The sequence below is a fragment of the Neopelma chrysocephalum genome, unplaced genomic scaffold, assembly GCF_003984885.1.
Source record: "Neopelma chrysocephalum unplaced genomic scaffold, ASM398488v2 Primary Assembly neopelma1_80b, whole genome shotgun sequence".
Classification (NCBI taxonomy): Eukaryota; Metazoa; Chordata; class Aves; order Passeriformes; family Pipridae; genus Neopelma; species Neopelma chrysocephalum.
Window position 1 is genome coordinate 12,090,935 of NW_020897742.1, and position 24,886 is coordinate 12,115,820.

Sequence of the window (24,886 nt, forward strand, 5' to 3'; positions counted from 1 at the left end):
ATTGTCTCTAGTAATTCCTATTCCTTTTTAAAATCAACCCTTGAGTTCAGTTAGTTTGTGGGGAATCTGCAAACTGCCAGACCAATCAACAACCTGATGGCACAAGTCAGATCTTCTTAAAATTCTATGCCAGAAGAACAAATAAAGCATATATTAATAAGACTGTGAGAATATGTAGTGAAATGGCAGTTGCAGACAAGTAATACTAATGATACTGTGGAAAATGGAGATGAGAGATCCCTGAATTAATGTTTACTGGAGTGGTAAATCTCCATAACACAGTGCCACGGGTAGGCATCTGTAGACATAAAGAAAGGGGTAGTATGTATAGAACTTCCTTGGGTGGGTCTGCATCATAACAAACCCTCAACTGCAAAAATGCAGGCATTAATAAGTGAGAATCCAGTGTCTGAAGTGTTGTTAGGGACACTTATTGACAGTAAAGGAGGCTGAAAAGAACACAGTGTTGATAGCAAGCACGGGAAAACTGAAAGTGGACTTGGGGGGGAACAGCTCATGTTGTCTCCAAGCCACACAAGCAGGGAGTGACCAGGCACAGACCTTGCAGCTGCCCAAGGCAGGTGTGAGGGATCTCACTGCTGTTAGCCTCCACTTGGGAACACTTATGATGTTGTTCCTGCCTGTGTCTGCACTGGAATTAGTTGGTTCAGCAGGCAATGGAACTTCTGTCCATTGAACCTAGCTTTATGCAGCTGTTTTGTCCTTTTCAGGCACAAAAACAATGCCTAATATATTTTAGCAAAGCAGTTACATTTGGCAGATACTTTGGTGGATAAATAGGTTTAACAGTATAAAAAACAACTGAGTTAGGTCAACTTAAGGTGGTCAAAGCTGACCTCCTTGCTGTAATTTATGGCTCTTCTATATGTCTATATTTTTATTCATTCTGCTCAGGCTCTGAGCTGGTCATTTGTGAGCAAGATTCAGACCAAAAAACCTTGCAGCCATATTTAATGTGATACAGTATGGAGCTAATAAAGCCCTACCAGGAAGTGAGTTGAAGCCCAGCGCTGTGCTAATGATGACTTTCATGGCTATTGCATGGAATTTGAATGAGGAATAATCATTGAAGCTTGTGGTTTAGCAAAAACCTTTACAGAAACCCTCAGTACTGACAATCTCATGTTGTATCTAACCTGCAGTTTGTGAGAAGAAAGAGCTTACTGAGACATTAAGCTAACTAATAAGGCTTGCAAAAGCACAGGATTCAGAAAACAGCATTAAAGCTGATGATAATTGTGAACAACACCTCTTCAAATATGATCTTTAAGACTGAATACAGTGCCATTTAAAATACACTTTTAAAAACTGGGCTCTGTGTCCAACTGCCTGAGAGAAATCTCACGAGTACTTCTACATCTCTAATCATGCTACTGTGCTTTTCAGGTCTTTTTTTTGCTGATCTTGGCTTAAAAGGTCAGCCATGTAACATTCATTACTTTGACCTAGCAGCATCAGGCATCTGTAGCAGTTAACTGTAGCTATTATTCTCTAAACACTTGGAGTGAAGCCTCAAAGTCCTGAGCTTTGAGTTTTCTCATGTTTCAACAGAAAAAATTTTCTTTTGAAAATGACACAAACTATATCTCAAGTCTATCAATAAGGCTGTAACGTGGGGTGGGAATGGGAAAGCAGGAACTGGCTGCCAGTGATAATCCTTACACAACTAGGATACACAATTGCATATCAGAAACAGAGGATGTGGGATTTTGGATGGTTCTTTTTTATTATTTTATGTATTTATTTATGGAATAATATCTGTCTCTAAGGCTTAATGAAGTGCTTCTAATCTGTAAGGCATCAGGCTGAATAAGAACTCGCATTAGACATTTTACTTTTATTTGTCTCCATAGAAACTGAATGTTTAAATGTGTTCAGTTATTTTCGTCTTTGGAGTATTTATGTGCCTCAGAATTTGGACGTGCTCAGAGGGAAAGCTATGATCTCAATTAAATTGTGTTGCCTTAGGTACCATCAGCAGGTGAATGAGATGTATTTGAATGACTGGTGTGGTAAAAATAAACTCTCTAAAGAGAGAAATTCAGAACTCTGTATTTCAAATAAACTAACCCTAATGTTCCATCAACTTTTAAAATCTGCACAGTGAAATATATCCTATTTAGAATGTCCAGAACCATCACTTTCTTGCTATTGCACCTTTGAAATCTAATTGAGATAAAAAAGGCCATTGAAGAATGATTATCAATATGGTTGTGTGAAATTTAATATCACTTGGTTTCTCAGCAGAGACATCATAATTCCTCAGAATCAAGGAAAAGCATCACTGCAGCTGAATTAAAGCTCACTTTATTTGACTTTTTAATGTAAAGTTTTACTAAAGAAAAACTGTCATCCAAAGTAGGAGAGCTTCAGCAAATGGTCCAGTAGTAGAGAGCTTCAGTAGCAGTGCTTCAGGGAATGGCTGTTTTCAACTCTGTGACTTAGGAGAAAAAGCTGGTGTTTATTTTTATTCATTTTATTTGAATACACATAGTGTCTGAAATTCAATTGCTGGGTGTTGTTACTATACTAAATCAGTGCATACTGGTATTAAAGGATCATCACTTCCTAGAAGGTATTGAGACTCCCTCTCTTTTAAAGTAAATTTTATTTTAATTGCATGAAGGACAATTAGAATGAGTTATGGTGAAACTACAACAACTATCAACAAAACAAAAGACAACATTCTGTCATATAATAGCTTATGTTCATTTGTTGTTTTCTGTTGCAAATCGGAAAGACAAAAGGAGACAAAGTAAAGGGAAACCATAGGAAATGCAGGAAAGATGACACCCAGAACTTAGTGACTGATGGAATAACCTGCAGAGCCAGAAATTGTCAATATACAGGAGAGTACAAGCTTGATATTATACAGATGCTGTGACATGAACACAAGCACATATTATATCTCCATAGCAAATAACTATACTGCCTCCAAGCTACAACACAGTAGAGTCTCTAATTTTTCTTTGCAGGCTTCAAGTTAACTAAAGCACAGCCACACGTTTAGTCTGCAAGTAATAAAAATCCATGGGATCCTAAAAAGAAGTTTTCAGAAAAACATGGTAAGCAGAGTGTCATGGAGAGGTACACTGGAAAACAGGCCAATTAACAGTGGAATTTTCATGTTTTGGGTACCCATGTACACTCAGGGATGTGCCCTTTAATTGCATGGTACTGTCAAAAAAATACCATTTTATAAACTAAGTCAAATTCTAGAAGGTTATATTTTCTTGGGGTATACAAATTCCTTTTTTTGAGACAAGTAAATTTGCATTATCAAATGAACAGAAGGCAATCTATTTATTAAATATACTGAGCAAAGAGCATATACTATGAATGGTGTGCTATGTCTATGCAGAATCATGTAAAACAGGTGCTAGCAAATATCTTCTTAGCTAGAAAATATCTGGCTTATGAGCATGCTGTACTTTCATTGTTGCAGTGTCAGACTTGCAAAATTATTTTTTGCTTTAGGAATGACAAATATGCTGTAGTGAAAATTGAACAGGATATGATGCTACAAAAGAATACTCAAGTACAACTCTATTCACTCATACAAGATGGAGACAGGTTGATGTAATATGCAAGAGAGCTAATACTTTTGCAATCAGTGTAAATGTGTAGTCTTCCATCTTTTTATAAAGAGATTGCTAAAATCTAGAATCACAAAGTAATACAAATTGTAAGGGAGCTCTGCAGAACATCTAGTCCAGGTCCCACTCAAAGCAGTGCTGACCTGGAGTTTCTCAAGGCCCTGTAGAGTCACTTTTGAACATCTCCAAGGACAGAGATATCTGCAGCCTTTCTAGAAAACTTGGTCCAATATTTGACAGCCTTCAAGGGTGCCCCGTTAAGTCACATTTACCTTATTATCCACCGGGAATCCCAACTCCTTTTCTGCAAAGCTGCCTTGGAATCAACTGACCACCAGCTCAACTGAGGCAAGAGGCTATTACATGCCAGAGACAGGACCTGGCATTTATCTTGCACACTACAAGTTTATTATCAGCCTCTTTCTCTAGCCAGTCAGGTTCTGCTGAATAGCAGTACTAACAGCTGTCTTGCTGACCTTTCCCCCTAAACTGATACTGTTGCTGATGATGGACTCCATTGCCTCCTCCAGACATTAATGAAGGTGTTAAACAACTGACCCCAGTTTTATGTGTGGAGATGCCACTAGTATCCAGCCAGTGGCCAAGGTTTTTATCAGTCATCACAACAATGCAAACCCAGCTGTCCAGCTGATTTTGCATTCACCATAAGAATGGGTAGTCCACCTATCCAAATCCATGCCTATAGATATATGAATGGGGTTAATTATACTAATAATACATGTGGTAATCATGAATATTAATGAATTGCATTAATGTTATTCTCACTGGAAACAGTATGCTTCCAGTACACGATTAGTATTTAGTCAGTATACTTGGATGTTTCTGGCTATGCAGCTGTTTCCACTTCAATTCAAAGTGTCTTTGGAATTGAATATTTCAGATACAGATATTATCTTATTCTGCATTTGAGTACTGTTCCAGATGGGCTGATAAGTGATTATTTCTAGAAGCAGCATCACTATATGGCTAAATTCTACAGGTCTGATCCCAAGAAGGCTGAAATGAATGAAAATAGTCCCATAAATGTTTCTAGGTTTTAAATGAGACTCAGTGAACTCCCAAGTTCATGTTAAACAAATGTACTTACATTACTGAGGCACTGGTGAGAACAGCAGCAAAGAGTGTTAAGGAAGCATCTTAAGTATGAATAACTGTTGTTTAAACTGTAACCTGTAACATTTTATTAAATTTACAAGATTTCACTACAAAGGTTCATGTACTGCTCATCACACAGAGAATTCAGATGGGGTGAGGCAGTAATGGTTTAGGCTAGGACCTCAAGCAAGATTCTCAAAAGAATTTTGGAAGCACATGGGATATTTAAAATGCATTAAAAGTATCAAGGTAGATATAGGTCCTTGTTCTGAAACATCCACCCATCTCTTAGTGGAGACAGAGTAGATGTTGTATTAGTACTGAAATATTATAGTGAAAAACACCAAATATATATAAATACACGCACACAATGGTGCTTTGAGAAATATTCAAGAACAACAATTTTGCCTTGTGGTTAACTTAGCTGGTTTTGGAAATGCTTTTTCCTTTTCCCATCAAATTAGAAACTTGCTCACAGCAAATATCAGCCCTATGTGATGATCTCTTTCATAAAGAATCTTTAAAAATCTTGTTAACTACATTATAAAAAAATGTATGCTTGTATGCTTTCACCTAGGAATTTAAAAGTCTTCAAGTAATATGGGATTAGAGATGGTTCTGGAAGTTTTGAGTCACATATTTAAAACACTGAAAGAGCCCTGGTACTAAAATGATTCTTCCACGTTTTTGTAAAACAGATGCACATTATTTAAGATAAAAGTACCTGAAATTTATTAGTTGCTTAGGCTTTTTTTACTTTTTTACTTTTCATTGTCTTTCATAAAGCCTTCCATTAGCAATGAGACTCCTAGTACACTTTGTACAGGAAGGTGAAGCACCCAAGTGAAAAGTCAAAAGAGTAATTTCTCTGAAAGAACTTTTGTAATAATTTGAGATGAATCCTTGTATTGACTTGGTCAACTCCACTCAGCTTTCTGCACCAAAAAAACAAGCTAAATAACTCAGATTTGTTTCATATTATTATTACTTGCAAGCTACTTGTTTGTACACTTTGATAAGTATACACAGAACAATCAGGCCTAATATAATCTACTTTGTTTCTGCTACTACCTGGATTTTTCGAAAGTTGTTATTCTTTCTTCATTGTTTGAAGTTGTTCCCACTGAGAAGCACTGTCATGTTTCAGGGATGATGCAAGGTACTGCTTTCTTGGAGAAACTCTGTATTAAATATAGGTCATTGTAACTACACTGAGTTTGATGTACCAGTTGAGGGAATTTAGGGTCACGTACATGCAAAAGCTTCGCTAACAGTCAGGACTGTCACAAACTGATGATGAGGGTACTATATTGTGTAAGTTTGGTCTGGCTCTCTTACCAAGTCCAAGCTGTCTCCTCCCCCTTCCGCTCTCTCAAGCAAGGGAAAAAAGAAACGAACCACAGAAAAACCAAAAGAAGTCTGAATGAAATGGAATTATATAAAAAATATATATTCACATATATTTACAATTATATATACAATTTGAATATATTGTACACACAATAGGGAGCTCCTGGGGGGAAAAAAAGGAAAAGGGGGGGGGAAACAGGGATAAAAAAACCCTAAAAACAAATATCCTCCAAATACACTCGTTAATAGAAAGCTAGCGAATAAATACAAAAAACGAATTAAGTACTTCCCTGAACGAGACAGCAGAACTGAGCGGAGCACCAACCAACTCCCCACGCCTCCCGGAGGGACCAGAGATAACAGCAGTTCTGAGCAGGCAGGCCCTGGCCTATACAAGCAAAGACCGCCTGCGGAGAGACCTGTCGCCTTCAGCCACCGGAAGAGGGAAGAGAGCGAGCACTCTTATCTCCGCCTTATTTATATGTTGTGTTATGCTAAAGGATGATATGGAATACTTCCTTAGATTTCTGACCCCCGTTGCTAAGGAAGGCCTAAAAAATCCAAAAGCCAACCCACTACATACATGGCCACGAGACAGAGCTGCCTCTCTCCTTCCGCCCTGCTGCCAGTCAGAAAAGGCACACTGAACCACAGTAGTGCAAAAAACCCAAGGAATAGAATCAGTACCATTACCTGCCAAAAGTTGACAGAGTTGTCACAGCATTCCTTTGTTATTCAACAGAAATAGCATTTCTGTCACAGCTGATAATATGTTTAGATTGCAGTACCTCCATATGACTCTGGTAGAGAACCATTTTGTATTCTGCGGGTGAAAAAGGCGGGGGAAAATAATCAGATTTTTCATAATCTAATGACTTCTGTATATTGAGCTAGGCTCAATTTGAAAATTTCAGTATCACAAACATGAAATATATAACTTTCAGGTCCAATGTCTTTTCAGTTGCACAAAGGTATATTAAAAAGTACGTTGTACATGGCTCTTCTAGGATATTGATTAGACTTTCATGTTTAAATAATACCTCTGTAAACCTATCAGCTTGAGATTAAAGTTCTTTGTATTGCTGAAGTATTGGGAAGTATATCCTCACACAGCTTTTGAAACTGTTATTCATGAGCTATCAGTTACTTTGAACACTGCAGTAGAGAAAGAAGTGTGACATGTTTGTGTTTTGTAGTTCTTAATATGCTTTATACATGTATTATTAATAATAAGATAGGAAAAAGTGAATATGTTTGTTTTAGGCAAGTGCACTTCTTTGCTTTAAACTGTCGTGAACACTTTAATCTTTTTATATTTCCCATTTTACTTGAAGTCTGTATGTAAATTGAAGATATGTTATTAAAAACCTGACAGGTCATACAGGATCTGATCCTGAATTATGAATATCTCTTAAAACTGAAAAGTTGCAATTGCACAGAATTAAATGGAGAATCATATACAAAGAGAGAAAAGTGAAAGATTTTGTAGAATCATGTCCTCTTGTTAGACTCTCAACAGTCTCATGCTTCTTCACTTAATTTCTTTCTGTTTCAAGTTGGAACAAATCCCAAGTTTTTCCTGAATTTTTGTTATTTGCATTCATGTTACACTTCGAATTTCAGCTGGTTCTCCAGAAATGCCAGAGGTTCCCCACTACTTGGGCTTCAGTTTAGGACGCCTTTGAGCAGGGACCAGGAAACAAATCTATTTGTGTGTACGTGGGTTTTCCCCATACAAAACCCCAGTATGTGGGTTTTCCATTTATTCCCATGAAAGAGAATTTACAGTTTGTCCTCCTGAGTGTTTTGTGCATCATGTACAGCACAGTCCAGATCTCAAGTCATAAAAATAAATTTCAATAATCTATTTTTTATTTTTTGCCGACTTTTTCTTATGTCTTTGTAAGGAAGAATAAGGCTATTAAATAAAAATCCATAAAGAAAATATATACATATGTGGAATCTAGATACTTTTCTGCATTGCAGTAGCAATCATAAAAGTTACAAGTCCTCCTCCTTCAGCTATTTATTTTATTCCTTTGAAATAAATACTAAGAAATCATTTGTAAAATATAGTAAAAGAATCTCAGGATGAACCCAGATGTTGAGACATGCCAGTGTCAAGACCTCTACCTCTCCACCTTTTAACTAGTTAATTACTTAACAGTTTCTGGTTTGGGATGACAGACAGCTTTTAATCAATGTCAATATATCACTTGTTCCTGGCTTATCATTTCCTCACTAGTTTCTGATGTGACAGCTTATCAAATGCCTGGGTGAAATCCAGATAGATTGCTTTCATCACCTTTCTATCAACTTGGTCACCCTTTCAAAGAACTCACTTAGGTTAGTTTGGCAAATAAATATTGGTATTCGGGATTTTTGTTCTGTCTGTCATCCTCTAAGAAGCATACTCTGTTTTTCTTAATGAACTATATGAATGTTTTGCCCAGAGGACAGATTGGTCTCTAAGGAGTTCCATTTTTCACTCCTGTTCATTTCTTGACTGGAGTGGTTAGTGTATTTAACCCTTTTCAAGTTGCTGGTCTGTAACAGCACAAGCTTCATCAAGACAATCTATTTCTGAAGGTCCAGGTGGATGCAACTCTGGTACTAGGGATAAAGGGGGGGAAAAATCAACTTAAAAATAGATCTGTTCAAGTATACTGATGATTTTTTTAAGCTGACATGTCACCTGCTATAGCAACTTGTACAGAGAAAGCGTGGAAATCTCCTGTTTGCAATTTCAACCAGTTCACTGTGTTTTGCAGCTGGTTGCACGCTGCTGGGCTCTGTAAGCATAGCAGAGAGAAATCAAGTGTTAGGCTCTGCTTCTGAAAGGTTAAAGTAAACAATGAAAACTGAAGCAAGAGCTGTTTCATGGGGTGGTGGTTTTTACCGTCAATATCCTGCATGCCACTAGAGGTAAGGATAGGCTCTCTAGTGGCAGCCCCTGGCAGGAGATCCACCAGCTCTGTTCCACGCTCAGTGGGTATCACCTTCCAGCTCTCTGTGCCTACCTCCAGAGAGGGAGGCGATCAAGGAACGATATGTGTTGGGGGATTCAGAGTGAGAATAGGAAGAGCATGTGATGCAGCTCCCAGCTGCTGAGGGTTAGGATTCCCACCTGTGGCATGAGAGGTCTTTGTGCTGCACCCCATGCTGTCAGTGTGTGTTACCATGAGTGTCGCTGAAAGATCAAGCTCTTGTGGAAATTCGAACAGAAATCAGCTGCCTGACCTGTGATTTTTAGAGGGTAATAGAGCTCAGGAAGGATTCAGAAGCCTAGTTTTCCAGCAGTAATGTTTCAAAAATCTTACCATGTTACCAGAAGGTGAATTTTCTCACCAACAAAGAAGCTACCAGTGAAAAGCAGAAGATGCTGGATAATTTCCTGACCTCTCTTAGCAGCTGATTTTACTGATGTCCATAGTTAAGGTTTCCTGAATCTTGTATCTAATTTCTATAATCTAGGTCATACCAAGTGGCACACACTATAATCAATCATTCGTATGCATTAAGTGGGTTTCTTTCCATTTGCAGTCTCCAATATGATTACAACTACCCTTTTGTTGACTAAGTCATTCAGGGGCTTTTCTCTGATATATGCTTACTCCAGTCCTGTAAGACTCCTATGCAAATCTATGGAAAGTTCAATGTTAACTCTTCTAGTGTTGAATTATTGCCCTGCTCTCCCATGCAAGGACAACAGGCCACATGACCTTCTTAGGTAAGGATGAAGGCTTGATATTACTTCTTTGACATAAAGAAAATGCATACATTCTGCTAATGAAAGGTATTACTTGGAAATTAGTTCCGTAATTCAGTTCAAGTGTGTGGACATTAAATAACTCTCATAGTACAGAGTCACCAATCAGAACCAATCTATTCATTTCCATCCCTTTATAACTAAGGATCTTTTCCTACTATTTTATCCTTTGATTATCCCTCTATTTCATCTCATAGAGGAGGACAAAATTTAATATAGCTCCTTAGATGTGACTTTAAATACATATATGAACTGGCTTAATTAATCATCCATGCATATGACTAACTGTATAATACCTGCCAAACCAATTAAAAGATAGCACTGTCAAAGGAACTTGGCAGTATATAATGGGGGATGGGGGACGGGAAATAAGAATAAAGACATAGTGCTCATCCTGCAGAGTTTCTATGACTGGTTTGCATGTCTGTTTCCCCAGGCAGCAGGGAATGCACACAGTCCTTGAATCTGAAAAATGACACAAGCAGAGTTTTAAGATCTCTAATTACACCCACTGTACTGTGTTTCTGTAAATAAGTTAACTTATTTTTATGAAGGAATAGATATAGAAAAGTTATACTCATTTTCTATATATAAGGTAAAAATTATAATATCGAGGCAGTCAAGGCTTGCCTCCCATGTCCACATCCTCAGCTCACTCACAGTCCATAAATTTTTTAAAAATTACTTTATCTTTCTATCCACTTTTTTTAATGACAGTGGTACAAATACAGACTGGATCTTCCTGTAGTTTTTAGTTCCAAACAATGACTATTGTAAAAGCTTCAAAACTTGGGGGGAGGGGGTGAAAGAGGGACAAAGAGATTCTTTATCCCATACATGATTTGTAATTAGCAATTGCACACTGCTTTGGCATCATTAGATGGAGTGAGTCTAAAAAGAATGTTATGTTTCTCCTGTGTCACTTTAGCATGACAAGATTTACTGTAATGCTGAACGATAAATTTCAGTAGCATCTTTCAGTGCTAATTAATTGTAAATGTTACTCTGCAAATTATGTCCTTTTCATGGAGGCAGGAAGGGTTCTGTGTGATTCTAGTTGCCATATAAATAAATAAAAAAGAATGAAAGACCATGCTACACTTACTCCCAAAAGTCTTATTGAAATTGCATATTTTAGAACACTGATATGAAGTGTCTTTGTATCAGGAAAAAAATTGTTATGTAATTGAGGTAAGTGTTAATTCTACTTCAGTGGACATTTCCGACACAAGTCTCCAGGGAAATCCAATCCCAAATAAGAAATAAAATCAGCTGCAAATGAGGTTCAACTTTTTACTGTGCTTTTCCAAATACAGATTATCCTTAAATACAGCCCCAGGTTTGTGGCATCCTGTGTGTTAGCAAGCCATGCAGATTTTACATACTGCAGCAGGCTGCCATTCAGAAATATAAAATGAATAAAGTGCAAACTCGAGCTTCTCTCCATGGCAACCACTGCATCGCTTGAGCTTTGTGCCACTTCCTGAACAACTGCACATTGGAAAATAAGACAGCAACCAGCACAGGGAAAAATAATAGGGAGAGGCACATAAAATCTGCCCAGGCTGTCAGGCACCGTCTTTGTATAGCCCATTTAGGGCTGCATTTTTAACTTTGTTTCAGTATGTTCTGTAGTAGGTTCTGGTTTCTCCTCACTGTGGCAGGGGGGACAGAAAATGGGAGAACTAAAGCTGGGACGACACAGACTCTTCTTCCCTGCAGTGACCTCATGTAACAGCCTTGCCCCACTGCAGGTCTGGTGGCAGGAGGCGGGGCAGGAGGAAGGACAGGCTGCCTCTGGATATTTCCAGAGCCATCAGCATTAGGGCACTGCACCAGTTCTTCCCAAACACGTATGGAGCTGCACTTGAAAACAAACCACAATAGCCAGGCAGCAAAGCAGGTTGTGGCAACAAGTAACACAAGTCCCCGAACTGTATCCAGCCCTGCAAAAGTTGTCAGTTGTACTTAGCCTCTTCCACTGAATCCCTTTTAGTAAGTAAAATGGGACATAGTAAATGGCTAAACTGTCCCCTCTCAGGACAATATTCTCTCATTAAAAATGTCCTGGAGAAAGGGCCCCAAAACATGGCCGGGTGCTGCCTGATGGAAGGCCAGGTGGGAAGGCTTTGTCCAGTTCCAAGTGTTCTAATATTCAAACCCCATGGAGGAAATTGGAACAGTATTTACACACCTGCCACAATCCGCTTTACAAATTTCCAGATAAATATGTTGGAAACAGATAGACGTCGAGATGCATAAACATGGGCTATGCTTTTTTACAGTTTTGCACTTTGAGCAGAGACATTCAAGCATGGCTGGAAGACCAAGCTGCTGGAAGGACCAGACTTGCTTTGCATTCAGAGCACTGATTTCTATAGGAATAGGTTGGGAGTCCTCTAGAAAACTTCTTGTCTCACTGCAGAGATGTGATTCATACGGTGTTTCTGATACTATTCCTGCTTAATAAAGTTCATAGTGGAATTAGATACAGTAGTGCCTCATGCAGCGTCAAAGAACAAAGTTCATGACCCTCAACTCCATCATATGGAGTCTAATAGGTTTCTGTGCTAAAGCATTCTACATACTCATCAATGTTAGTTTTTTGGTACTTGATACTATGTAAGAGATGGAAACTTTATATTCAGACTTTATAAGTGTACACCAAGCAAGTGTACATAAGTGTATTAAGTGCGCATTTTGCACCAATGTATAGATATATGCACTCTTCCTTAGCCCATTTCCAAACCTAAAAATAAAAACATTTTCAGAAATGATTGTTTTAAATCCATTTTATGTTATATCAAAAATGTTAAGCCCATTTCATGTTATACAAGCATTTTCTTACACTTTGCAAATGTACTATTTAGAGAATTGCTAACTTACCAGCACTGTGACAAACATCAACCAGTGCTGAATCAGGAGATAAGTGACCATTGAGAGAATTAATGCAGGGATGAGGAAAAAACCCAACTCTCTCCTTTTTAGTCAGGAATAAATTGACTATAGATGTCTTTGCAGAATACTTTCTTATCAGATCAGCAGGTCAATTTGCCAAGTAAATGTCCTAGTCACTGGATTAAAGAAACACACTCTTCAGGGGTCACTGAATACTTAATTATTTAAACAAGATGAAACAGCTCCAACTAAAGAGAAAATAACATTAGCCTGCTGTTTAGGGTACTCAGCTGTTATTGAGAGATGTAGAGTCACGTCCCTGCATTAAGGCAAGCAGCGTATAGACACCAAGCAGGACATCTGACCATTTGCCTTTTGGCTGTTCTTTAATAACAGTGTTTACATGTCAACTTCCTCATGAAAATTTTTGAATTCTGATTTTTGCTCCAATGAAGATTAAGACCCAAGCTTCATTTAAAAAGTATTATTTATGAAGAAGAAGAAGCTGACTAGCTAGACATCCTGATTAATTTTCAGAAACAATTTTAGGTCTTTTTTTTTCCTACTGAATATGCAAAATTTGGTGGATTTAGTCAATTGAATTTATTAACTGAGTGTAAATATGTCTGTGTATCACTGGGACAAGGGGAGGTCAAAAGGGAAAAAAAGATGTCAGGAGGAGAGTAGTCAGCAATATCATTTTACTGATGCCATTGTCTGGCACTACTTGGGCATTTTTTTTCCAATTTAAAGGAACACCTTCAAGGCTGCAGTTCCTCTATGGCCCATTTTCTATAGGCAACCATTGAGCAGCGTTGCTCTTCTACCATGCCTTGTACGAGAGATGCTCTCTGCTGGATGAACTGCTGCACTTAGAGTCAGTCAAGGTCTCCTCTTCTTTGTTGGACTCCTGCAGACTCAGGTAAAGTAGCAGCCTGCTGGGAAAAGCAGAGAAAACAGCTGAAGACAGTGCTTGAATGTCATCCCATTACCAGTGAGGGCTATTCAAACATGCGTCTTCCTTGTTTCAGATCATAGCTATATGGTACTTTTGTACACATAATCAAGTACATATGTCATCCTTAATACAGACATTTTAGAAAGCTGTGCCATTTAGGCTTATTTAGGCTGTATATTTTACAAGCTGGCTGTGACAGCTCTGTACTACAGCATAATTCTTGAGAGCTTTTCTAACATAATTTCTTGGGGGAACACAAAATAGATAACACATCATTAGGGTGGAGCTTATGGAGCTTTTGAGATACGTGTAATAGCAGGCTCAAGATGTGGAAACTTTTCCTTTTATTAGTGTGAGGGCCATATGAAACTCATTGACTTCAGAAAAGGCTGTATTTTTATGTCCAAAGGTAGATTTGAGACTTCAAGACATAGTTTATGTGTGTTATCCTCATATGGTTCCTGGAAATCACTGTAATGGGTGTTTTACAGAGATGTGTACAAAAGCTCAAAATCACTTCAAAGCACAGTTACTCTTTGAAGTATCCAGCTAAGACTAATCATCTTATCAAAATTCAAAGTGACACATTGAAGTAGAAATTTGGATGCTGTATCGAGATAATAAATGCTCAGAATGAGACTTACTTTGTATGTCTATACTGTTCTAATGTCTCTGCAAATCACATACACATCTTGAGCCACTTTTAACTACTTTTGTAAGTACTGGTTGCAGACCAGCCATTGTAGACTACAGCTTTGTGGGACTTACTCAATACACCTCTTATACCCTGTGCTTAGTGTTTTGCAGCAGCAAAACATCTGGAAACACCAGCTTGGAGGAGCTATTGCTGATTGCAATGTAATCAGAAACTTTGTGGGAACTTGAGGGAGCCAGTTTTGGTTCTGGGTCTAAAACACTATTTTCTAGATAGACCCAAGGTTGTTCTGTCCTGCTCCAGGGCAAATAAAAGCTACTAGAATGTGTCTAACAGCATGCTGACCCTAAGCTAATACAGCCTCCCTTGCCAGAGCCTTATTAGCTCAGACTCATCACCATGCTAATTGCTTTTCATATCTTACAAACATAAGCACGCAGAATGGACAAGTGAACACATGTCTGCTTATAAATAACTATTCAGACACTGAATGAGCCAAATTGTCTGGTGGAAGTGGAAGTGAGACACAGACTCTTCTTGAGCCCAACTGTTTACTCTGGTTTTCCTATAAAAGCCTGAATACTGTGTGTCTCAGAATGGATGTGAAAGGAATTTGGAACACCAAATTACATTAGCTGAGTTTTCCTCTGGTTCTTTTTCATCTCCATGGAAAGCGTTCCAAATCTCAGGTTTCCACTTGGCATAAAAGAGCAACAGTAAATCCTTTTGTGTGATTTGTCTGTTGAAACAGAGAAATAACTAGAGATTCTTTATTAGTCTGTGAAGAGAAATCGACTCATTGTTTCTGTCTTTAATGGTTCTTTTGTGTTCATAGCTTATCTGAATACTGCATTAACCAGGGATTCAGGAGACCTAGTTATTAATGTAGCCCGTGACATGACTTCTGGCAACAAAACATGACTTCACTGTTTCCCAATTCATAAATTATGAATAGTGACACCAAATACCAACTATTCCATCAAGAAATCTGAGATGTAGTGATGACAAGAGAGGTATATACTAGACAGAGCTATTATTATAATCATTATTTTTTTCTTGGTTAACTGAAAAATAATTGATGGCTAATATTTAGTGCATTTAAGTATTAAGATAGGACATTTTAGAGATATCTTGAGAGGGCTGCTCAGTGCAAAACATTAGAAACAGAGTTTGAGGGAGTAAATTAAATAGGTGAAAAAATGCCTACCTTGTGTCTCCGGAGGGAATTTTCTACTCTCTACCTAGTACAGTATGTTCGAGATGAACAAAATTAGTGACAAAATGTTAGATCCTGAAGGAATATTAGTGCAGATCTGAGATCTAAATCTTTGGACTCTTACTTAAGCAGAAATATGATTAGATCCTGTTTAGATAGAGAGGTGGATTTATATATGTATGTAGTCAGACCAGCTTTGAGAATCTAGATCCCCTTGTAAATCTAACCCTGAAAGAGAATTCTCTAAGTTTGAAATAGGAACTATTATTTGTCAAAATGATTGCTTAAATTCTGGTATCTCACATCTATGTTAGTGCCAGAACAAAGATGTGACCGTATTTCTTCTCAGAATCAATTCATAGTCAATTATGCACAAATATGTGAACTTCATGAGAGTAATAGAAGTGTATACACAGTCACACACAGAGAGGAAGCAGATAGGAATTAATGCCTGCAGAAAAGGAGACTAATACACAGAAAGTTTCTGAGACCCTTTCCGTCTTTGCAGCTTTCAATCTCATATTTCTATTTGAGAAGAAAATGTAAGAAGGAAAACCAAAAGAAGGAATTGGTGGATGAATTTTGAAACGGTATGTGATGTAGTACAGATTGCCTTTAGCTCCATGGTAATGTTTTTCACAAGCCAAAACAGTTTTTTTTGCTGACAAGTAAAAAAGAAAATCTCATAAATGAAAGTTGGGAGGAGAGAGAGAGAACTGCTTCATTTCTTTAGCAATAGTTTGGCAACAGCTGTAGCAGAGCTGAGTTCTTATAAGTGTAGTGGGAAAAAGCTATGCCATTAATGGTAATTTATCTTATGTTGTTCTCCAGTCTCTATTATCTAAGTGCTTTGTGCCAAATGTAATAAAATGGCCAGATTTCTCATTATAGGAAGCATAAATTGCTGAAGGCGAATATATTATGAGGAAAACTGTCAGTGTCATAATTGTGCGCTCCTGTCACTAAATTGCGTAAAATATATACATTTATGAATATGCTAACCCTCAACCCATTTACTGGTAAAATAACTGGAAGAGTGTACACTGGGAATGTTTTATTCTTTTTGTCATTTTTATTGCTACATAGCCTGTAGAGATCACACATTACAATATATTTGAAAAGTATTACAAATAGGTCAGTATGCCACTATTTGCCCAGTCACAGTCAGACACTTGTAATAATATCATTTTAGAAATTACAAAATCATTTGGGCAATAAATTAACTTCTTATTCAAAGGAAATAAAAATAAGTTGATGTAAGTTAGGCTTTTGTTAAAAATATGAAGTCAGCTGGTTTTACTGATGAAACACATGCTTCATATATATAAATCTTTTAAATGCTTCAGGTGATAGTCATCAAAGAAATACTGGCTAAGATCATTTTAGCAGTTTAATATTAATAAGTAGCTAGCTCTCACACATTGAAATTAAAATACTATTTATTATGAAAGTCATTACATTTTGGTATTTTAAAGACAGCACTTGTATACTATGAATAACTTGGGCTTTGGTACCTCCAGCAAGAGTAGTTCCTAACCGTAACAGTTGAAACATAGTCAACCAATCTAAATTTACTCAGTTTTAGGATTGTTTACAAAACCCATGATGCAATTATCATGTATTAAATAAAATGATGCATCAGAAATAAATTTTCCCAAATAAGAAGTCTTGAGAAGATGTGGATAGGGTAGAAGGAAGGACTGTGGAAATTCAGAAAGAGGAAAGGGAAGAACTCCAAATTCTTTTTGGCCACTGCCAATAAATGAGTTCTGTGTTATTCAAGTTACCATCCTAATTACGAGGAAAGAATTTGAGATAAAAGAGATGAAAAATAGAAACCAGTTTCCATCCTCAAGAAAAATGAGAGAAGAGAATGTAACACATTGAATGTATCCACCAAGTATTTTTAGTGCTTCACAGCTCTCTGTTGGATGTTCCATCCATCTACATGCTAGAGGGACTTGCTTTCCCCAAGCTCTTGTTCCTGTACATCAATAGGAGCTGGAGTATGCTCCAATCCCAGTTTTAAATGAGAGACACCGCTCAGCTGACCTATGTACCCAAAGCTGCCTGGCCTTAAAGTTAGCCAAGATGCTAGAGCAGAGAAGAAGGAATAAGATTGCATGTACAAATTAAAACTGTACTTTCTTGATTTACCATTCAGTTCTTTAGCTTCACTTACAATTTTGAAATCAAGAAAATTACTCTGTTCTTCTCCTGTCAATATGTTTAGAATGACCTTAGGTAATGCTGGCAAGCACAAATGTCTCGGACAAAACTTAATTCAGGATTAAAATGTTAAATATATGTGTCTAGAGGCAAACTAGATGTCTAAGTTCCCATGATAATCAGTGAAGATCTCATCACTGGGGCCTCAGCTCACAGTACAGATTCCATTTGACTGTATTGAATGAATCTTGACGTATATGTCAGCTCAGATGCCTAGGGCACATTAAGTGTGTAGTTATTATGGGTGAATTAAATCTCACCTATCATTTCTTAACCAAAGAATAACAAATTATAGCCAGATGTTTAGAATTTTTTTGCCTTAATACAACATGGTGACGTGGCTGTAAGAACTGTTGCTACTCTTAACATTCCAGCATGGGGTAGATATTGTATCTACATCTATGCAGAAACAAGCCCAGGAATAGTACTGGGCAATGAAACCATGTGGCATGGTCTGACCCACCTTTTCTTAGTAAATGTGTCAGCCTCCAAAACTTGCATGTGCACATGGATGCAAGCATAGCAAGTATCCATTGGAAATGGCGGAGATCTGTTCATCTCCCTGCAGCATTCTGATCCCACACCACTGCTGGCAACACTTTAGGACATTGGTTTTTTTGCTAGAGGCTCAGGCAAAAAACACTCAGCCGACCAATCTAACGATTTATCCCCATGTCTGACTACACATCAGAGCCTGGGGGTTTTCCTGGGCATTGTTCAATTTATTAGTGTACTTATAGCTTGTGGATAGTACTTCACCTATATAACTTGCAGGCGTTTCCTTTGCATCAAGCATGATCCAGCTGGACTGGAAGAGTGTTACAGTGCTGTGAATAAAATAAAACCGTTTGGTGAAGAAAAAAATCCACAAACACCAATCCAAAAAATCAAGAAAAGGTGTTCATATTGCTTTGTTTCCACCTATCTTCCACAGCTTATGATAACTCACTTATTGGTACAATGACGCAACATCTCTCAGGATTTTCTAGTAATGCACACAGAACAAGTGGCATGGGAAGGTGAATGGTGCCATAGAAACAGAATTTAGACATCACCTTGAGCAGGATGGTAGCGTAGTGTAGGACTAACAAAAGCATATGTAATAATGTTAAATATGGTCTAAATGTGAGTGATTTTTACATGGAAATACAAGATAACTCAATAAATTTATGTTTGCCCATTTTCCAGCCCCCCCCCCCAAAATCTATCTCACAGGACAGTAAGATATGAGATTGTTATTCTACAGTGCTATGCCTGCTGACTTTCAGAGGTAACAGGTATATTTTGATATTGTATTTGAATACATTCTCAAGTCATATTTCTTTTCTCTGTTTTTACTGTAGAAATAATACAGGTAGCTTGAAGTGTGCTGGAAATCTCTCTCATCATCGATTTCAGTGCAAACTTAAATTATGACAGCAGATAAAAAAACAATAAAACTCAAATGGTCCTATGCAAACAGCCTAGTCCAAGCTTTTGTAGTAAAATATGGATTAGATGAATAGCAATGTTTTTTTAATACTTATGTACCAGCTTCTCTTAAAATTACTTCAATTTAAAAGAAAAGTAGGTTGTTTTCCTTGTTTCATTCTTTTGTTTGCTTTGTATGTTACCTTTTTCTCCAAGTGTTGCTGAAGTGTTGCACCTACCAACAGATTTTGGCATCTCTGTGCTGAATCTAGTCTTTATGTTGCAATGTCATTACTGGGATCATCTCTCTGCATGTTTGAGTCTCCATCTAGCTATTCTGGTCTATAACTTGCAACATTTTGGTGAAATAAAATTCTGTATTATGAATTTCTGTCCCTAATCATTTTGAATGAGCTGTCACAGTATGCTAGGATGCCTAGAATGGATGCTTTAGTATCTAGGACATGAAAATTAAGCCAGTTTGTAACTAGCAGTTGCTTGGTATTTTATTTTATAACCTTCATATTTGCAATCATTATATTTATGAGACTGCAAACTGGAGAGGGGCAAACAGAGATCAGGGGAGGTGTAAGGGCATGAACTGTCTCAGTGTGTAGGAGCAGCTGCTGCCGTGGGGGCTGTCTGGGGAATGAGCAGCAGTAGCGAACAGGTGGACGGACACACAGCCCTTCCATAAGCGTTGCACATTCCATACCACTCCATTCCACTTCATCTCAGCACTGCTTTCAGTGGGCCCATTGCAGCCACTTTATCAAGGAAGACCTGAATAAGCTCAGAAATAGAAACTTATGAGATGTCTGAAGAGTATAGCTGTATTTCATGCTACAGAGATTGAGTAGCTGAGTCAGAAAGACTGTCACTTACCCAAGGTTCCAAATCAAACCAGCAGCAAAACCAGTATGTTCCATATTCACAGCCTTCCCTCATTTGCCCAGATGTTACCACTTCACTATTCTTTTCTCTTTTTCTTTTTTCTTTTTTTTTCCCTCAGAAATTTAACTGCAGTTGTGAATTTTAATTCATCTCAATTTGAAAGGCCAGGGCATGAGAGCCTCGACATGCACTGGAAAGCATGGCCAGTGGTATTACCTTGTTTCTTGAAAATTGAGAATAGAATATTGAATTCAGTTTTGTGTATTAAATGAAATATTTATCACAAGAAATTTAGGGAAAAGGATGTTGAAAGGTCAAATTTTCCATTATGGTCTAGCACAGAAAAGACAGCACAGATCTTCAGAGAATAGCTGAGGTAAAAATACTACTTTATTCTTAACCTTGCCCTGCAGACTCTTCATTTATTTCAGCAAATTGCATCCTATTGCTATTCAGACCCTTAGTTCCATTGACATTCACCTGCAAGAGCAATGTTTCACAATTTCTACTTATTGTTTTTCCTTTCATTAATTCTTCCACACTCTAGATGTGCTTTTTCTGCATTCTCAAATGCATTTCTGTGAAAGTGAGATCTTTGCAAAGGGAATTATGTAGCTTTTTCCACTGTCTGATTAATTGTGAACAGGTGTTTTCTTTTTAAAAAATGTGTGAATCTTCCCCTCATTCCTACCTGATAAAAGTTGAAACTTTTTTCTGAAACTTTTAGGTGACCTCTCTGCAGCCTGAGCTGGCTGGGAAAAAACCTGGAAAATATCTTTTGCAGTTTTCTAGTTGCTCAGCCATACATAACTTGAGCCTTCAAGTTTTTTAAGCGTTTCAGACTTTCAGTCAGTGCTGTGTTTGACTGCTGTGCATCCTTTCTTTGCATTCGGTCGTTGTCATCAACTCATATTTGGTTTTAGGAATGAAAGAACCTCTTCTTGAAAGAAGAGATCTTTTATCATGAGTTTCTTTTCTAGCAACTAAAGCAATGTTCTCCTTCTCTTGGGTTTCCCTTTGCATATTTCTATACCTTACAGGGTATGATTAACCTTTTTTTTATTTTATTTTTCCTTTAAGGCCTTGTAGCTTGACTTGTTCATGTTACTTTTATCCACAGAGAGCTAATACCTCAAGTCTGGCATCTGGTCCTTTTTACACAAAACAAGACAAATGTAGAAAATCATCTCCCTGTTACAAACATACCACTCTCCAAATAGAAGAGAGAGAATGGAGATAGTGTGTACTGCAAATATGCCATCATCAGAAAAGGAAAGAAGAAGATGGTCAAAAGACTGTCAGAAAGCAAAAGACAAGTTCCAGGTTTTTTAGTACGGTGCAGTCTGCATGAATCATGAAGAAGAGTTATCAATAAGAATGCTAGAATAGTAAGGAAAAGAGAGCACTAAAATGAAGAAATGAAAAAGAGAAATTAATAAAAAAGACCTGTGAATTAAGCACATTTAATCTCATTTAGATTTTAATTTTGATGCACAGTGATGGAAAGTTGGATGTAAAAATTTTGTTATAACAGAAGTAGGCCCTCAATAAGAAGTGACTCAGATTAAGGGATATTCTGAAAACTACTCTGAGATCTAAGAAAGCAGCAATAGCAAAGATGTATTATTTGTCTGTGAGTCATTTCTAATGTAGAATATTATCTCACTAATGTATTTTTCCATAGACTTAGTTACTTGGAAAACAATTTAAGCAAAGTTTAAGTTTTGAAAAGCTGGCTTCAAGGCTTGTTTTGTTTTTCTCACAAAATTGGCTTTGCCTAAAAAAAGCAAGACATTTGGCATATCTGAATACAGAGGTCTCAGGACTCCAACCATGTAGTAAACTAAATTCTATTTTTATTGCCAATGATTGAAAGCAGAAAAACAAAAAGCAAGTGTTAAAACTTTGGAACCCACACAGACTCACCAAAATTCACATTAATTCAGCAAGAAGAAGCTGTTGCCAACTGAAAAAAATGACAGGTTCATTTTGGCCAAACGTGGGTTTTTTGTATGTCAGTTACAATATTGATACTAAAAGACACCTGAAACTTAAAACTAATGGGGAAAAAACCCCAATTCCCTATAAGTTTTTAAAAGTTACTTTTTAACCTTCAGATTTTTTATCAGATTTAACTGATTTTTAGTTGGAAAGTCCTTCCAATTGTCTTCAGTTAGACTTTTAATAATTAAGAGGTAAGGTTGATATCTAGTCTTTAAGTAGCCATCTAGACAAATAAAATGAAACACAGAAAGACCCTGTGTCCCTTAGATCAGATTAGGTTCACTTACATGTACTTCTTTCATGTCCCATGTACCTTAGTGTCCATTTGTATTTAGTTCTTTACCCTGGTGAAGGAGATAGACAGCACCCCATTATTCTGTGGTACAGTGATATTATTATTTAGAGTAAAGAGGTAAACTGATGTCTCACATAAGCACTGAGTTACCAGTCATCAGATTCTGTTAATAGCTAAGGAAATGTTAAAACTTCTTTGGTTCTTAGACTTATACTAGTTCCTTTTAAAAGACATCCTTACTTGTATTCAGCATTATTCTCCACCTTCTTTTTCTATGAATACACTTTTCCATTTCCTTTCTGACAAACTCCGTTGTTTTTTTTCAGAATGTGTAGTTGTTTTTCTTTTTCTGACACAATACATTTTTTACAGAAGTAAAATCTACATTACAGTGAATTACAGTTCACTTCATGAGGGATATTGTAATTCTTTTTAATTCTAGTTCAATATAAAACCCTCCAAATTTTAAATTTTTCAGCTAGAAAAATTCTACCAGATTGGGTATTTCCTGTTCCAAGCCTGTCTCAGAGCTGCAAACCCTGCTTTGCTCCATCTCTGGGCTGCAGCCGCACTCCTAAAGAACAGAGGAAAGGACCCAAGAGAAGATGAATTTGTTGCTGAATTCTGGTGAAGCTTTGTTGAGATCAAAATATCTTCCTAAAACGCCTTGACTCTAGGGAACAGGAGCCAGAAAATGCTGCCTATTTTCTGATCAGCACTGGTGTTAAAAAGATTCCTTTTAGTTTTGCCATGAAGACTTGGCTTTTTGAAAGTGCTTTTTTGGTATGAACTGTTTCTTTTTCATCTGCTTATGAACTGTCTTTTACCTCATATGCTCATATGTTTAAATGTCAGGGAATGTTAATTACTTACAATTTAATAAGACAATTAATTAAGGCACAGCATAAGTACAAAGTCAGAATACCTGTTGCTTTTCTCAGCAGACAATTGATAGCTTTGAAAGACTAACAAAAGCCAAGCTTTAGACACACAAGGCTATTATAGAGCCTGTTCTTTAATGTAGAGGTGAGATATGGGCACATACTGAAAAAAAATTATCTTCATATAGAAACCACCAAGAATAATCTGGAGCCATAAGAAAAACAATAGATATTTTTAAAAAATCTAAGAAGGAAGCTAAGTGGTACATGAAGTGAAATCTCAGCAATGAAAGTAATAATAATGGCCAGTCTTCGCGAACGAAGATTTGGGGAAAGGTCTTTTACCTTTCCAGCCTGCGCAATGGATTTTTTAGGTGAGACACAGCCTGCGCTGAACTGAGCCCACCCTTTAATCCTAAGGTTCATCTGCCGGGGCCAAGCAAGCTTGGACAATGGCAGTGAGGTCCTCAGGACGTAGGTTTGTTTTAGAGTGACCTTCTCATAGATGGATGGCCTCACAGGGCTAACGAGCTACCATCTGCCCGGGGGACTTGGGATTCGAACCCGTGGTCGCAGCAGTGAGAGTCCTGCATGCTAACCACTAGGCCACCAGGGGTCCCCAACAATGAAAGTAGTCTGGACATGTAATCAGGATGATGAAAGATCCTTCCAAATATCTTCTGAGAGGTTACCCCCCCTTTTTTTCCTTCATGTCCATGGAAAATAGAGAAGATTGAGCAAAATATAGAATTTATTAATGTGAATTACCAACAATAGGAGAAATATATTGTTGGCTAAAAATGTTTGGACTAGTAGTGGGAAGGACAGAAAAAAATTTGGTAGTTGTGAGAAAGACTCTTAAGATCAGAGAGACAGTAACAGTGTCATATATAACCTACAGTGGAACGTCTTAAACATTTCAGACGGGAAGGATTCTAGTAATCTGTTTTAAACGTGATGCTCCTGCTTAGTATGCTGGGTAGAGATTTTTTGAGTTTGCACTTGGCAAGAAGGCAGTAGGTTTCTACCACTATATCTGTAAAATTTATGTCTGATAATCTGATGAATCATGATGTAAGGAAGTTATATTTTTCAGCCTGATGTTTTCCTTTGTATAGATGTATCATGTTCCTCCTAATTATGGTCAAATGGAAAGAAGAAAGGCAAGAAGAGTAGAAACAACCAAAGGAAGCATCAGTGGCTGCTTGTAGAAGTTTCACAGCTACTCTTCCACAGAGTTTACAACACATGACATAATAAAAACCACAGAATAAAAAAAATTTATGGCACTTTTAATAAATTACAGACCAAAACATTGAAATTACTTTTATTCTTACTTTCACATGTTCTGTTTAGTTTTAGATGAATCTCCAGGGAAAATCTGATTCTTGTAAATGGAAATAAATATATATGCCAATTAATGATGGCTTTTGGATTCAATATATATATAGACAGTGCAGTCCTAAATTGCCACTGCATTAGCATGTCCATTTATTTAATATTAATAGTAGGTTAGTGAGTTCATTTCCAGAAGTTCTTATGTGTACATTGTCACAATATTTACTCGCCAGTTACATGAGTCATCACCCAGGCA

At 37.3% G+C, this 24,886-nt stretch overlaps 1 protein-coding gene and 1 long non-coding RNA gene across 12 annotated transcripts in view; one reads left to right on the forward strand and one right to left on the reverse strand.

The window, feature by feature from the left end:
- Positions 1–24,886, forward strand: part of DLGAP2 (DLG associated protein 2) — a 402,991-nt gene that overhangs the window by 257,506 nt on the left and 120,599 nt on the right. The gene's annotated exons all lie outside the window — the stretch shown is intronic.
- LOC113970827 lies at positions 3,004–6,083 on the reverse strand. The gene is made up of 3 exons (XR_003535348.1): positions 5,805–6,083; positions 4,726–4,808; positions 3,004–4,634 (listed from the first exon to the last, which is right to left on the reverse strand). It is a non-coding gene; the product is annotated as an uncharacterized LOC113970827 (long non-coding RNA).